This window comes from Chenopodium quinoa, unplaced genomic scaffold, assembly GCF_001683475.1.
Source record: "Chenopodium quinoa cultivar QQ74 unplaced genomic scaffold, ASM168347v1, whole genome shotgun sequence".
NCBI lineage: Eukaryota > Viridiplantae > Streptophyta > Magnoliopsida > Caryophyllales > Amaranthaceae > Chenopodium > Chenopodium quinoa.
The window spans coordinates 463,541-476,356 of NW_018744452.1; positions in this window are offsets into that span (position 1 = coordinate 463,541).

A 12,816-nucleotide genomic window follows, 5' to 3' on the forward strand; every position below is an offset into this window, starting at 1 on the left:
GACTTGGTGAACAGCCGTCGGCCTTCTCCAAGGAAATTACTGACGCCGCTCAGCCGGCCAAAGTGAAAAATATACTAGTAGGCGCCTATGACGGCACTACTAACCCAGAAGACCATCTGATGGCATTCACCAACCTGATGTACCTTCAAGGGTTGGATGATCCCACTTGGTGCAAGTGTTTCCCAGCGACTCTCAAAGGAATCGCACAGCAATGGTTCGGCAACCTGCCGACTGGTTGTGTAAATAGCTTCAGGACGCTTGCTTACTTATTTGCCTCCAACTTCGCCATGAACATCCCTGCGAAGAAAACGACCCTTGATTTGGGAACAATTCAGCAGGGCGAGAAGGAGGGGCTTCGTTCTTACATCAGGCGGTTCAACCTGATGAGAATACAGATTCAAGGGTTACCGGATGAGGTAGCTTATACCGACTTTTTTAGAGGTCTCAAAGACGGGTCTACCTTCAAATTTGATTTGGTTCGAAAAAGGGTGGCGACTCTTCAAGAGGCCTTGATTGAAGCAGAAGCCTATATACAGGCGACTGATCTGTACACGATAAAACAGTCGGATGGGAAAAGGTTCGACAAAAGAGAAGGACGACAGAAACAGTCGTCAAACAAAGATGAGAAAAGAAAAGAGGTCTGGGCGGCTGATTCCTCTAAACAGCCGGCCCAGAAAAAGAAAAAAGAATTCAAACCATACTCCCCAAAGTATGCGTTTAACAAGGATAACCAGTTTATCCTAAAAGAAATAAAGGGACGGATCTCAATTGAGAAGCCGGTCCCCATGAAGGGTTCTGCAAACAACCGGAACCAAGATAAAATCTGTGCTTATCATGATGACGTTGGTCATCACACCAATGACTGCATCAGTCTCATGCGGTACCTAGACCGCCTGGCTGAGCAAGGTGATCTTGACACTTATGTCAAAAAATCTACGGGGAACACTTCCTCAAGAAAGCTGTCGGCCAAAAAGAATCAACAGGCCGACAGCTCCGATACAGATGATGCAGTCGTCTACACCATTGCAGGCGGCTTCTCAGGAGGCGGCCCCACTATTAGGGGCAACAAAGATAATATAAGGCGGTTAGATGTAAATTCCGTTCACCAAGAACGGCCGTCCAAATATACATTTCCTGAGATTGTCATCACTGAAGAGGATCTAGGAGGGGTAAGGGGGCCGCATGACGACCCTCTCGTTATTGAATGTAAAGTGGCCAACCAGAGAGTTGGCCGAATCCTCATAGATACCGGGAGCTCCTCAGATCTCATCAGCAGCAAATGTCTGTCGAAACTGAAATATCAGACTGACTGCATACATCCGGCCTCCCACCCTTTAATAGGGTTTGGAGGAGGAGTCGTCCACCCACTGGGACGAGTAGATTTACCCATTCGCCTGGGCGAAAAAGGGGAAGGACGACACATGGTAGTCCGGTTCCTAGTAGTAGAGGAACTCTCGGCCTACAACATGATTCTGGGTCGACCAACCCTGAATAATTCCAAGGCTGTTATAATCCCGTCTCTTATGTTGCTCAAGTTTGAGAGGGATAATGGAACAGTCGGCTCCCTAAGGGGAGATCAGAGGATGGCCCGAGAGTGCTATCTCTCGGATGTCAAGCCCACTGTTATGGCCACTGGGTCAAGTGGTGAAAAAACAGACCTTGACAATGTCAAGGAGAGTGCGCCTGTTCAAGAAGCAGGCGGCAAAAAGAGAAAGGCGTCCCAGACAGAGTCCACAAGAAAAGCGAGAAAATAGCAATCATTGGCAGAGGAGAGGCCGGATGAGTTCCGCCCTCAGCCGGCTGGTGAGCATTCGGACCTGATCTTAGACGACTCACGTCCTGACCGAACAGTCAAAGTTGGGACGACTGCTCTGAAAAACCTTGGTGACGACTTTCACAACCTATTGAAAGAATACAAGGACATCTTTGCATTTGAAGTCCATGAAATGCCAGGCATTAGTCCTGATCTGGCGGTACATAAACTCGCTGTGGATCCGAAAAAGAAGCCGGTACGGCAAAAGAAGCGGAACCATGGCGAAGAAAGAAGTCAGGCGGCAGCCGCCGAAGTTAAAAAATTACTTGATGCAGGGTTCATTCGGCAATGTTACTTCCCAGACTGGGTTGCAAATGTGGTGCTTGTTAAAAAGTCGAATGGCACCTGGCGAATGTGTGTAGACTACACAGACTTAAACAAGGCGTGCCCCAAAGACAGTTACACTCTGCCTAAAATTGATAACCTGGTCGACTCAACAGCCGGCCATGCCTTGATGAGTTTCATGGACGCCTATTCTGGTTTCCATCAAATTCCCTTATGGAAGAAAGATCAGGAGAAGACGACCTTCGTCACTGATCAGGGGTTATACTGTTACACGGTCATGCCGTTTGGTCTTAAGAATGCCCCGGCTACTTTCCAACGAATGATAAACACAGTGTTCTTTGATCAGATTGGGAGAAACGTCGAGGCATATATTGATGATATGATTGTCAAGACTAAACTTCAGAAAGATCATCTGACGGACCTCCGAGAAACATTCGCCACACTCAGGCGGCACCATGTCATGCTCAATCCCAAGAAATGTGTATTTGGGGTTGAGTCTGGGAAATTTCTCGGATTCCTTATCAATCAGAGAGGAATAGAAGCGAACCCTGAGAAGGTGCAGGCGGTCATTGACATGCAGTCGCCTCGTACCATCCGAGAGGTTCAGAAGTTAACAGGTTGTCTGGCGGCCTTGGGAAGATTTCTAAGCCGATCAGGCGACAAATGCCTATACTTTTTCCAGGCAATTAAGAAAAAGGCAAGGTTTGAATGGGGGCCGGATGCTGAGGCCGCCTTCCAGAAATTAAAAGTTCACTTGCATTCCTTGCCGAGGCTGGTCAGCCCTTTGCCCAAAGAGGTTCTCTACATGTACCTGGCCGTCTCTGATCATGCGTTAAGCGCTGTTCTCCTTGCTGAAAGGGACGGCTGTCAGCTCCCGGTCTACTTTGTCAGTCACGTACTGAAAAATGCCGAGTTGAGGTATCCCCTAGTGGAGAAATTTGGTCTTGCACTCTTCATGGCTGTTAAAAAATTGAAGCCCTACTTTTTGGCACATACAGTCGTCGTGTATACAGACCAACCTATCAAGCGGCCGCTGACCATCATGGAGTCGTCAGGCCGAATGATCAAATGGGCCATAGAAATACTGAGCCTCGAAGTTACTTTCGAGCCTAGAAAAGCAGTGAAGGGGCAAGCCTTTGCTGACTTTATTGTAGAGATGACTCGTCCTCCTGACTCTCAAGTTTCAGACCAAGTATGGAAGGTATATGTGGACGGAAGCTCTACTTCAAATGGTTGTGGAGCAGGCGTCATATGTCAGTCGCCAGAGGGCGACAGGTTCGAGTATGCTCTACGCTTCAGTTTTCAGGCTTCAAACAATGAGGCAGAATATGAAGCTTTACTAGCTGGGATCCGCATGTCCAAGGCGGCAGGGGCAAGAAAAATAGACGCCTGTTCCGATTCACAATTGATAGTGAGTCAGTACAATGGCGAATACGAAGCAACCCATCCGACCATGATCAAGTATTTACAGGCGGTCCGACAAGCAGTCGGCTCCCTTGAGGATTTCCATCTGATCCAAGTGCCGAGATCAGAAAACAACCAGGCGGATGCACTGTCAAAATTAGCATCATCCGCCTCCTCTGATACTCCTCGAACTGTTTTTTGGGAAGTAATGGAGAAGAGAAGCATCGAGGAAGACCCTATTGGAATCCTAGACAGAAGCTCAACCTGGATGGATTCAATCAGGGCATATCTGACAAACGGTACACAGCCGGATGATCCTCAACAGGCGGCAGCACTGAAAAAACGAGCCACCTGTTTTGAAATGATTAAGGGAGAACTTCACAAGAGGGGGTACCTTCAACCCTTTTTAAAGTGTGTTACTCTAGAAAAGGGACGAGAGATACTAGATGATCTTCACTCTGGTTACTGTGCTTCTCATATAGGTGGTAGGATGCTTGCTCAAAGGGCAAGGCGGCAGTGCTACTTTTGGCCTACTTTGGAAGCAGATGCAATCGAGATGGTGAAAAAATGTGACAAGTGCCAAAGGTTTGGCAAACTAATTCACCGTCCGGCTACTGACCTCACTACCATTCACAGCCCACTACCGTTTGCTAAGTGGGGCATGGACATTCTGGGTCCATATACGCCTGCTACAGGCGGAAGGAGGTACATACTTGTTGCCGTCGACTACTTCACTAAATGGGTAGAGGCGGAGGCGGTAAAGGGAATCAAGACGAAAGATGTAATTTCATTCATTTGGAAAAATGTCATCACTCGGTTCGGGGTTCCCATGTCTATGGTTTTTGATAATGGTCCCCAATTTGAGACGCCTGTTCTCAAAAGCTGGTTGGGAGACCAAGGAATTGCACACTACTTTGCATCTGTCGGCCGTCCACAAGCAAACGGCCAGGTTGAAGCCTTTAATAAAATCATCTCAGACGGTCTCAAGAAAAAGATTGAACGAGCAGGCGGCCTATGGGCGGATGAACTACCACATGTTCTCTGGGCCATTAGGACGACTGAAAAAGGGGCGACTGGAGAAACTCCATTCCTCCTAACTTATGGTGCGGAAGCTGTTCTTCCAATAGAACACTACGAGCCGACTCTTCGAGTAATGCTATATGACGAAGAGGCAAACTGGGAAGCCATGCGCCTGGCATTAGACTCACTTCCTGAAAAGAGGGGCAATGCTGTCTTGCGCCATGAGATCTATCGCCTGAGAATGACTAGATCATACAACAAAAAAGTACACAGGCGTCCACTCAAAGTAGGGGACTTTGTACTTAGAAAAATGGAAGCAGTTGGTAGGGCTAATGAGTCTGGCAAACTAACTCCCAACTGGGAAGGACCCTACTGAATCTATGAGGAAGTCAGGGACGGTACCTACCGTCTGGAAACACCAGACGGACAACCGTTGCCTCGAACTTGGAATGTAGATAATCTTAAAAAATATTTCTTCTGAATGATGTAAAGTAAAGAGCTACTTAATAAAGTTTGCACTTACTATTCAATTTTGTATTACGAGGGGCATGCCGTCTGTACCTTTACAGTCGGCTACTCTCCATTGAGTTTTTCACTCTATCTTCAGAGGGGCATGTCGTCTGTACCTTTACAGTCGGCTACTCTCCATTGAGTATTTTACTCACAATACTTAGCTAAAAAGATTAGGGCCTGGCCGACCCTGTGCCTAACAGGCGGCTACCCTTCTTTTACTTAGCACCTACGTTCACCAAGAACTTACCAAGGCCACCGGCCGAATGATCAGACCAGGCGCCAAGCCAACTGATCAAATCTACAAAACTAATACGACCTGTCCCAACATCATAGCAGGCGTCCGACGGCATCCCTCCGGATGAAATTCGTCGCAGAGAGCAGCTCCCTTTTGGGTGGAACATTGTTCTATAAACTAATTACACGGCACCTATACGACTGTCCCCAAGGGCAACCACGTAGCCGTTTTTGAGACAAGGATAACTCTATCACTAACCAAACCAGTGGTAGCAGTTGACATCTGAGTCAGATGACCGCCTGTATTACTTGGGATAAATGCAGGGGGTACCTATTGAGTTAATAGCCAACAAACATTGGCGAATCAAGGGGTCTAGCCGGCCTACGCCGCCTGGTACCTCTACTTCTCAAACAAAAGTGACGGCGACTGAGTAACTCCAACGTTAACTCATAGTCACTCCCTCAAATTTGGTATGGAACCTAAAAGGTTTGAGTCGTCCGCCTGTTTTTAACAAACAAGGGCACTCAAACCCCTATTCCTACTAGGTAACCTATTGAGTTAATAGCCAACATTGGCAAACCCCTATTCCTACTACTCAATCTAGATTGTGACGAAGACTAAGTAACTCCTATGTTAACTTAACAGTCACTCAAACTTAGTATGGAGCCTAAAAGGTATGAGTCGTCCGCCTGTTTTTAACAAACAGGGACTCTCAACCACTACTCTTGCTAGGTTAACAAATTATGAGTTAAAAGCCAACATTGGCAATAAAGGGAAACAACCGGTACCCGCCGCTTGTTATCTCTACCACTTAATTCCTTGGCGACTAGGTAATACTCTATTTACTTGGTCAGACCACTTTCCTACTTGGTTAAAATTACAAAAAGACAGGCACGCCTGCCTAAAAAGGATCCAGACAAAATAGTTCGAATACCGATTGAATAAATGGCCGACTGATCGTCTATCCTGGAAACAGAAAACCAGTCGTCCAGGGGCATAGGCGGCGTACTAACTATTTGTTCCTGTCTGCAACGTTCGGCCATGTACAACAGTCGGTCTAGTGAACAATGGGATATTAGATATGGAATACTTAGACAAATTTGAAGCAAAACAAAAATTCATTAAAAATAAGCCGGTCATTAAAGACCAGCAAAATATTCAAAGCCCCGGCCCCCTGGCCGGGTAAATACAAAGCAAACGGCACGCAGGCCGTGGAAAAAATACATTAAGCTTAAGAAGGGGGCAGTTCAGTATTAGCAGCTGCCGCCTGGTCAGCACTCTTCTTGCTGGACTCGGCATCAGCTGCATCCTTTTTTGATGCCTCACCCCCAAGTGGCACAAGCGCCACAACCGGCTCCTCCTCCTCCTCCAACGCATCTCCCAACGCCTCTTCTTCAGCAGCCGCCAGGATCTCTTGATTATATGTTTCCGAACACTGGCGGTACGTTCTTTCCCAAGAGGCAAAGTCGGCATTGGGGAACAGGCGGCCCCAGGTCATGCGCTGGATTTGAGCGGAGTCTTCCATCATCTCCCGGACGAGCTCTTTCTTCTCTTGCTCGGCCTTTTCCGAGAGCTCTTGGGTAAGACTCTTCTCTTGGCTCACCAGGCGTTCTTTTACGCTGGCCAAGGATTTCTCCATGGCTTCGTAAGAGTACATTTTTTGGCGAAGAGGTTTCAGCTCGGCCTTAAGATTTGTGATGGTCGCCTCTAGCTCGTCATTCTTCTTCTGGGCCGCCTCTAACTGAGCCCGAACAGCGGCGGTAGCCTGCGCCTGATAATAAAGAATATCAATGGTCAGTACTTCATTTTGGGCAATTTGAAACATTGCCTTGTCACAGTCAGAGGCGGCCATAGCTTTTGCAGCCTTTACCTCTTTGTTCTTCCGATCAAGCGGCTTGCGAAGGCCGTTAACTCGGAGCAGGGCCTAAGTACATAAAAAAAACAGGCGTCAGTTTCCAAACAAAAAAGATAACAGGCGTCCCGGAATTCAAATACTCAAAAAGTATACCTCAGCAAGGACCCCTGCAATCCCATCAAGGTCAAGGGTGCCGGCACCCCTGACCGCCTCCCTTTCAGATGGAGGAACTACTTTGATCATGGACTTGGCTACCTCTACCAAGTCAAGCCCCTGAGGGCCGGCTGCATCAAGCGTAGAAAAGCAAGTTAGACCTAGTCAAGAAGGAAGCAAGTGTAAAAGTTTTTACAAGTAATTGTCCATACTTCTAGGCGGCCCCGCCGGGGTTTTAGAAGAAGTGGCCGGCTGCTTCTCAGCCGCCACTGTTTTCCTGGAAGACCCAGGAAAGCTTGCAACAGTCGTCCTCCGGGCCTTGGGGTCCGGCTGTTGCGAGGAAGAAGCTCTTGGAGTGCCCGACTGAAAAAAAAAAAAAAAAAAAGTTAGTATATGCATAAGACAACTCCTAAAAGAGGAAGAGTTTCGAAGCCTACCAAGGGTGCCCCCTTGTTGGGGGAGTCGGTACAAGACTGTTGCATGAGAGAGGCCCGCAACATGGCCGCCGCAGTCTTGGATGCTGTTATTTTACTCATGGCGTCAGCTGCAAAAAATAAACAGCAAAATTAGTAAAGATCCCAAGTACACAAAGCGTGAAAAAACAGAGTATTTGTCAGGCCGGCTACCTCTAGAGCACCGACTGCTGAGGCCACAGGCGGCCAAAAAGTACTCGTCATAGAGCCACTTGAAGCTCGGGACGCAGTTTAGGGGTACTTGCTCTCGTACCCCTGAAGTATAGTTCACCCTAGTCTCTACTTTGAAGAGTCCTTTGTCTAGGATCTCTTTTTTAGCCTTTGGGGGAACAGGCGGCATGCTGCGGCCGCCTGCGAGAAGAGGCGGATCCCTATTCCACTTGTTAAAGCGTTTGTTCAGCTCCGTGTCTGAACCCTCGATAATAAGGAAGGTGTTCCGCCAATCCTTCCATTTGTTCGCCTTACCTCTCGTCATGAGGTAGCCCCTATGGCTTGTTAATTGATACCAGCCGGTACCTCCCGAGTTAAGGGTCCGGCTGAGATAGTTCATGTGGGCGAAAGCCTCAAAGCTTGGCTCCACCCCGTACATTTCGCACCCGGCCACATAGCCGAGTACGTTTACCCAAGAGTTGGGGGCTAACTGCCATAACCCCAAATCATACCCATCTAAAATCCGCTGAACAGCCGGATGTAATGGGAAGCGCAGTCCAGCTTTGATGGCCGCCACATAGCAGCCAAAGCAGCCGTCATCATAGCTGGTACCAGCCGGCCAGACGACAGTGTCTTCTGGATCCGGCACGAACAGTAAAAATTCGGGGCCCATTCTGTGGTTAGCTATAAAGCTCTCCACTTTGTCTTGCATGGCTGCGATCCGGCCCCGGGGTACCGTGCAGTAGTAGGGGGTGTTTTCCTCTCTGTAAGAGGCGGACGGCTCCGCCCAATTGTCCCCCTTCTCAACTGCATGAGAAAGCCTCGCCTCTTGTAGGCGGCTGTTTCTTTCTTCTGAGCCTGGAGAAGCGTGGCCAGAAGAGCTGGACTCGGACTCGTCCTCTGACGATTCCGAAGAGGACGACTCCTCCCCTCTCCCAGAGGGGCCCGCCTCCTCTCCCTTAGAAGGAGCAGGAGGAAAATTAGACATATCAATGGTGAAATGGGAAGGGACCACCTTGACCCCTCCCTCAGAACTGCCGGCTGTCAAGCCGCTTTGCTTCACTTCTACATCTGGCGCCTGGTCAGATGTTTCACTAATGAGCACCCTTTGGGAGGAGCCGTCCGAGTTTGAGATCATAGCAGTCTTTTTCGTTCTGGCCATCACGTTCTGCATAGACACAGATACAGTCGGACTTTGTATAAAGGGCAAAGATGGGTCCAGAAAAGGGCAGGCGGCACTCCTAGTCCTAGATTCAGCCGTCCCCGGTGACCGGCTGATCACTAACTTAGGTCGTGTCGTGTGCTTCCGTGGTGCCATTTCAAAAAATAAAAAGAAAATTAAGAGTAAGAGAACTGAGTTACCTGAACGAGTGACGGTTGATGAAGTTCTGAAAATCCTGTGCAGTCGGCTTGTCAGAACAGGCGGTAGGCAGAAAAGGTCCGAAATGTCAGAGCAAGTTCAGGGGTCCGAATGTTCTCGCAAAGTTCTCAAATGTGAAAATGACCGAAGTCAGCACTTCCTTATATAGGCAAAGTGAGAAGGCGAAGGGTCGCTTCCAAATTCAAAATTTGGGCGGGAAAATCTCTCGGCCATTTATAAGGTGACACCTGTAGCAGGCCGTCGCCTGTCACCGTGCGGCACCTGTCACAGGTGACACGTGACCAGTCACGTGCTACCTGTGAGGGGCAAATGATTAGGGGATTTTTATCCACCAATCACCGTCTGACAAGTGGACCAACCAGGTTCCGCCACGTGTCCTTCACGTAGGCCAATAGGAGCCTGCCACGTGTCAATCACAGATACGTCCTCTACGGACCAATTGAGACACGCCACGTGTCCACCCATGCCAAATGGGAAAACCGGCCAACAAGGCCCAATCCTGTTTAGAGGCCCGGTCAGCCCTAAGTTTACCCTAAACCTAGAGAGTGGCACGCTTCTCAAGACTATAAATACTTAATTAATCCTCATTAAAGGGGAGCAAGCAATTAATCTCACCTGAAGAACAGAACGGAAACATTACGGAACACACTAATAACTGGATGATCTCGCTAACAAAGCAGATTACCAACATTAAACACTCTCACCTAGAGAGACCTTATTACTTTAATTTCCGCATTAATTACTCCTTAATCAGGTACTAACTTGACCGTTGGAGGCGGAGCTCTCAGGAGTCTCCGTTATTTTGCAGGTACAGGCGTCCGGTTCCAGTCTCGGAATTGTAACTCTCCCGCAGGACATCAGAAAACCCCGAAACAGGTATTTTAGTAATTTCATTATTTGGGGCCAAAATAATATTTGAATTTTAGCGCCAAATATAAGTATTTAATCATTTGAATAATTAATTATTTTTGGATTTCTAAATTAATAATATAGGTTTAATTATCTTTTTAAGGTCGGTCCATATTTTACTAACTATTTCAAGAGAAATATTTAATATACATTATGTATTTAACTAATTTTGATATTATCTAAAATATTTATTTATTCAATTATTTTATTATTATTGATTGTTATCACTTTAGTTTGTTAATTATTATATTTTAAATTATCCTCTAATTTTCTTCTTCATTATCTCATTTTTTTCCTATCTTTCTTCTCCCAACCATATGTATATCCATTTAAATTTTCTTATCTTTTAACCCAACTATTAATCTAGACTTAATTTGATTCAAGTACATTAACAACCCCAAAAACTTATCACATTTTCTAGTAATCATATCACACCTTAAACTCTATCCTTTCTACACCCTAGCCTATAAATACCCCTTCATACCTTTCACATTCTTCACACCAATTCTCTTCTTTTCTTCTCCTCGATTTTACACAAATCATCCCGTTTATCTTTGAATCCAATTTTTCGGGTACTTCTGCTCAGATTTTGGGGTATGAACGTTTCACAGAAAGTTGTTCCTCTCGAAAAGTCATTGAGGTTAGGCTCAAGAATCACCCAATTCCGAGCTATATCAAAGGAGTTATAGCCTCTGCAAGTTCCGTCTATTATTTCCTACGCAAATCCAATTCTTCTATTTTCCTTGGTTTCTTATCTTTTCTTCTTCTCTTCTCTTATTCAATTATTATTATTTTTATTATGGGGATTTATAAAAATTATTATGAGTAGTTTTAATTATATAAAATCATATTTTTATGATGTTTATGAGAAATTAATTAAAAGGTTCATGTACATATAGTTAGGGGTTTTTTAATTATTTGTTAACCTTATATTGATTAAGGTTATATTTATTTGTAGGGTGTGTTCGACCAAGATTCTTGAGGTTCTTTTGGTGTGTATAGCTAAGCAAGGATCAAGGTACGTTAGGTGGCTAGATACCTTTGAAAGTGATTGGTTTGAATAACATGTTTTATATGATTTGATTGGTGATTGAATTAAATTGATTTGAATTATGATTTTGAAATAAATCATGTTTGGAGTTATTGATAAAAGTATTTTGGTTTTTAAATCATGTTTTAAATGGTTTGAATTACATATCGTGTTTAAATAAATGATTTGATTTTTAAAAGGTTTGTTGAATTAAATAAAAGGTTTTTCAAGGAAGAGTTATTGATTTTGGAAAGCTATAAATATGAGATTTTATTCTCAAGTATTTATTTAAAATGTTTTGATTTTGAAAGTATGTGGACTTATTAAAAAGGAGTTTGAATTATATTGGATTTGTTGGATCTTAAAAGGATTTATTGAACCATTGAATTATTATTATTATTAATGCTTTATAAGCATGTTGGTAATCCCACTATGCAGATTTGATTTATTGATAAGGCCATGGACTTTGTATGACCGGGTCTTTCCTCAAGAATAGCCTTGTAATATAAGGAGACTAGCTTGGGGGGTGTGCACACTTGGGTGAGGAATTGGATTTAAAGAAATTGGTTAAAAAAGGAATTGGTTTTTTAAAGGAATTGGTTTATCAATTATTTTGAATGTTGAATCATTGGAATTGGTTTTGAATCATGAGTTTTGGAATTGGTGGATTATTTATTGGAATCGATTTTAAAAGCATGTTTGCAAATAAATTGAGTTTACATTATCTTGCACTTATCGTACTTAGCATATTTTGCTAATCTGTATTTCCTATTTGTTTTGGTTTGCCCTGTTTACCGTAATGGTAAGCAGTGTTGACTATTTTCAGGTGGAGTCATGAATGAGTATATGGGAGTCTTGGGATTTGCTTCACCTAGTTTAGGAATGTTGGTCTTGTCTTTATTTAGAGTACTCATAACATTGTTATTATTTTCATAAGTATTAATAAAAGAAAGTTGAGTTTCCGCTGCAAGTTTTTGTTATTGAGTTAAGTATTTTGAGTAGCCTTACGTAATCACGCGGCGGTAATACGCCCAAGTCTATCTCTACGGTATAATATACATATTATACTGGTATTTTCGTAGAGGGAGATTTGGGGGTGTTACAAAGTGGTATCAGTTTCAACGGTCCTAAAAAGATTAAAATTGGAGTAATAATAAAAATTGTGGGTAGACTTAAGAAGGACATATAGATAGATAGAGTTTCGCATTTGTGTGAGAGTCAAAAGCATTATTTTTATATAAAACTATTTTCTTATTTGTGGAAAGATGAATGAGAAAGGTATGCTCGAGTTCTCTACGGAGGCCTATAATGGGTACGACTCTCTGTCTAGGAAAGGCTCGCCTCAACGTCGTAGGTAACTTTCCTGGGAGACTCGGGCTCGACCGTCCTATAATCATGATTCAAGCACATAGCTATTATTTTCGAAAATTAAAAGAATTGAAATTATTTGAACCTTGAGTATGCGATTATGTGTGCATTAAATTTGGTGTTGAAACACCTCAGGGAATGGTCAAGAGGTCCGAAATTTTTGAGTTATTACCCATGATTGGGTGATCTTGAGTTATGCTTGGTTTATTGAGTTATGAATTGCTTAT